The following is a 5,000-nucleotide window of genomic DNA, read 5'->3' as shown; positions in this document are numbered from 1 at the left end:
CATGCTGGCAAAACAGTATCGCCATCTATGCGAATCGGACAACACTACGTCCGCCATGTCGAGCGCACCACAAAACATACCGCCATCTGTAGGTCTCCCTCAGCATGAGCTCCTGCAACGACGATACCGCCATCTATGGGACGCCAAGCCGACTAAGACATCGATGGGCCCACAGTGCCCATCTTTCGACGCCACCCACAAAGCATGCAGCCTCTGTCGACCACAGCACCCATACGCCAGTGCCTCTGCCGCACGAAGTCGTGGACCGGCAATCACACCACCTGCACCCGTTCGTGCCCCACCCCAACCGCCCAACTCGCATCGCCAGCGGATGAACGGCGGACGTTTCCCGCACTCGTAAGGTGCAATTCACACCTATAACATGCGTTTCATGAAGAGATATTTCCAATATGCGACATTCCCGCTGTCCCTATTCATGAGCTGCGAGCTGTACCACGTACAAGCTACAGACGCGATCGCATTGCTCACTGTACGGATTCTCATGCTGAGCCATCAGCTAGGAAGCGCCCCATCCATGTCGGCACCCGTGGGCGTTGCACTCGCAGTCGCAAAAAACGCTGGGCAAATATATATCTCGGAAGAGTAACGACAGTCCGAGCCTCCTGGCGTTGCACTCGCAGCCGCAAAAAAACGCTGGGCACATATATGTCTCGGAAGAGTAACGACAGTCCGAGTCTCCTGCGTGGGAAGAGTCTTTCTAGGCCCTGACCCACGGGAAGGGTGTAGCTTCCCCCATCCCGGACATTTGACGTCGTCACACTACCGGTATTGACTAATAGACTGATTGCTGATAATCATTAGCCATACACTGGGGAAACGGCCGACAGGGGCGGCAACATAGTGGAGCCGCAGTGTCACTAATGTACAGAGATAGAACAGTTTCGACTGGAACTAGAGTAACCGTATACACGGCACTGATTAGTAATAGATGCAGAGCCATCAGAATACAGATAATATATACAACCGTCCCTATACATGCTGAAAGACTCTGCACACAATGAGAACCACACGTCAGCCAGACACTCTTATCACACACTACTCTCTTATCACACACAATATCTAACCACCAGCATGGAAGAACATCCAGTGCATCCTCTCCGCCACATGACACAATCCACACTATCATTACCAGACCGGGAGGTCCACCCAGAAAACACAATATCCCACCCTTCCGACATCCGCACATTGCTCAGCTAAGCCACGAACACCCACACATGTCCTACACAGTGGTGCACCCAACATCACAATACTGCCTCCTGTCACAGCACACAAACAATGGCAGGAATGAAAGACACAGATCTGCCACAACCATGGAATCGGAGCGCCGCCTGTCATGAGCCAAAAGTGCATCCTGACGTGACAAATCGGATAATACCGCAGGCATCCAATTACGATAATCACTATCAACGAACCTGCCGCCCCCCCCCCCAATACACCTTTCCCTACAACAATGTGTATCTGAACCTACGCTATATCGTACCTTAACCTAACCTATATCGTACCTTAACCTAACCTATATCGTACCTTAACCTAACCTATATCGTACCTTAACCTAACCTATATCGTACCTTAACCTAACCTATATCGTACCTTAACCTAACCTATATCGTACCTTAACCTAACCTATATCGTACCTTAACCTAACCTATATCGTACCTTAACCTAACCTATATCGTACCTTAACCTAACCTATATCGTACCTTAACCTAACCTATATCGTGCCTTAACCTAACCTATATCGTGCCTTAACCTAACCTATATCGTGCCTTAACCTAACCTATATCGTGCCTTAACCTAACCTATATCGTGCCTTAACCTAACCTATATCGTGCCTTAACCTAACCTATATCGTGCCTTAACCTAACCTATATCGTGCCTTAACCTAACCTAATTTGTGCCTTAACCTAACCTAATTTGTGCCTTAACCTAACCTAATTTGTGCCTTAACCTAACCTAATTTGTGCCTTAACCTAACCTAATTTGTGCCTTAACCTAACCTAATTTGTGCCTTAACCTAACCTAATTTGTGCCTTAACCTAACCTAATTTGTGCCGTAACCTAACCTAATTTGTGCCGTAACGTAACCCATGTTGTGCCGTAACGTAACCCATGTTGTGCCGTAACGTAACCCATGTTGTGCCGTAACGTAACCCATGTTGTGCCGTAACGTAACCCATGTTGTGCCGTAACGTAACCCATGTTGTGCCGTAACGTAACCCATGTTGTGCCGTAACGTAACCCATGTTGTGCCGTAACCTAACCCATGTTGTGCCTTAACCTAACCCATGTTGTGCCTTAACCTAACCCATTGTGCCTTAACCTAACCCATGTTGTGCCTTAACCTAACCCACGTTGTGCCTTAACCTAACCCACGTTGTGCCTTAACCTAACCCACGTTGTGCCTTAACCTAACCTACGTTGTGCCTTAACCTAACCCATGTTGTGCCTTAACCTAACCCATGTTGTGCCTTAACCTAACCCATGTTGTGCCTTAACCTAACCCATGTTGTGCCTTAACCTAACCCATGTTGTGCCTTAACCTAACCCATGTTGTGCCTTAACCTAACCCATGTTGTGCCTTAACCTAACCCATGGTGTGCCTTAACCTAACCCATGTTGTGCCTTAACCTAACCCATGTTGTGCCTTAACCTAACCCACGTTGTGCCTTAACCTAACCCACGTTGTGCCTTAACCTAACCCACGTTGTGCCTTAACCTAACCCACGTTGTGCCTTAACCTAACCTACGTTGTGCCTTAACCTAACCCATGTTGTGCCTTAACCTAACCCATGTTGTGCCTTAACCTAACCCATGTTGTGCCTTAACCTAACCCATGTTGTGCCTTAACCTAACCCATGTTGTGCCTTAACCTAACCCATGGTGTGCCTTAACCTAACCCATGGTGTGCCTTAACCTAACCCATGGTGTGCCTTAACCTAACCCATGTTGTGCCTTAACCTAACCCATGTTGTGCCTTAACCTAACCCATGTTGTGCCTTAACCTAACCCATGTTGTGCCTTAACCTAACCCATGTTGTGCCTTAACCTAACCCATGTTGTGCCTTAACCTAACCCATGTTGTGCCTTAACCTAACCCATGTTGTGCCTTAACCTAACCCATGTTGTGCCTTAACCTAACCCATGTTGTGCCTTAACCTAACCCATGTTGTGCCTTAACCTAACCCATGTTGTGCCTTAACCTAACCCATGTTGTGCCTTAACCTAACCCATGTTGTGCCTTAACCTAACCCATGTTGTGCCTTAACCTAACCCATGTTGTGCCTTAACCTAACCCATGTTGTGCCTTAACCTAACCCATGTTGTGCCTTAACCTAACCCATGTTGTGCCTTAACCTAACCCATGTTGTGCCTTAACCTAACCCATGTTGTGCCTTAACCTAACCCATGTTGTGCCTTAACCTAACCCATGTTGTGCCTTAACCTAACCCATGTTGTGCCTTAACCTAACCCATGTTGTGCCTTAACCTAACCCATGTTGTGCCTTAACCTAACCCATGTTGTGCCTTAACCTAACCCATGTTGTGCCTTAACCTAACCCATGTTGTGCCTTAACCTAACCCATGTTGTGCCTTAACCTAACCCATGTTGTGCCTTAACCTAACCCATGTTGTGCCTTAACCTAACCCATGTTGTGCCTTAACCTAACCCATGTTGTGCCTTAACGTAACCCATGTTGTGCCTTAACGTAACCCATGTTGTGCCTTAACGTAACCCATGTTGTGCCTTAACCTAACCTATAATGTGCCTTAACCTAACCTAAAGTGCGCCGTAACCTAAACTATATTGCGCCTTAACCTGACGCACGTTGTCGCTGAACCTGCTCTGTAATTGTTATGCAACCCGTTAAAGTAGTGTAGTGTTGCCTAACCGCAACCCTCGCAATATAGTTCGCTACTCGCACTGCCCGGTCCCCTGTGTATCGCGTCATGTTAAACACCTTGCAGGTGTTGCTGACTTTCCACATGCTCCTGCTATACACTGTAGTGTGGATAGCAGCAGGACGTACATGCCCCCCCCCCTTCCCCCCTGCCTTCGCAAGCTGGTCGGTGAGAAGTTTGCATGTTCAATGCCCTTCGCATGCCGACGTACTCAGCCTACGTTGTGGTACGGCCTGTCACCTGTCCGCCGATGTACGCAAAACCCACAAACTGTACTGCACATTGCTCCGTATGTACTGAATGATACATCGTGGCCCATGTGACCGTATGACGACAGCGCCTAGCAACGGCGGACCATACAGTCCAAATATTGTGCACGCAGCTACGTGTCGTCTCCCTATAAGAGCTGGATTGCAGTGTGGTACGCCATACAGACGTGTGGGAGGAACGGACGCCCTGGATGGCGATCAGCATGAGCAGTCTGTTGATGTAGTGGAGCGTGTATTCGGACGTAGTCGTCTCTTCTCACACACCGTGATAGCATGTTGCACCGCGTTCCACATCTGCGACATGCTGCAGAGGCGGGCTGACAGTCGTTCGCGCAATGGACACCGCATACGTACGGGGTCTACCTTCCACGTGTTCTCTAGGCGTGCACATGTTGTTGCGTCTATGTGGGCAGACGTAGTGTGTTGTGACACCTGACACAGGCATGCAATACTCGTTGCAAATGGCGATGGACGTGTACGTTTGCTGGTGACGTTACGCAAATGAACAACCGGTAACCCGTTGTGGTGCGGTTGTTCTCGCTAGAGGTGAATCAGTGTTGGCGACGATCGGTCGAGCTATTAACCGGTTGTTTCAGGGATACCCACCATGCCCACGAACGTGAAAGGGGACCCACCATGCCCACGAACGTGAAAGGGGATCTGGGTGTGAGGCGATACGCGGCGGTGGCTGGGTGGGGACCGTCCCCGGCCGGTGAGGGGGGGGCCGCCCGGCGTGCTGGCAGCGCGGTGCGTGGGCGCACGCGCTACAGCCGGCTGGTGGGGGCGGCCGGTGGCAGGCGCGCCGGCCGAC

The sequence above is a fragment of the Schistocerca serialis genome, unplaced genomic scaffold (assembly GCF_023864345.2).
Source record: "Schistocerca serialis cubense isolate TAMUIC-IGC-003099 unplaced genomic scaffold, iqSchSeri2.2 HiC_scaffold_1121, whole genome shotgun sequence".
NCBI lineage: Eukaryota > Metazoa > Arthropoda > Insecta > Orthoptera > Acrididae > Schistocerca > Schistocerca serialis.
Note: the sequence above shows the minus strand (reverse complement) of the source record.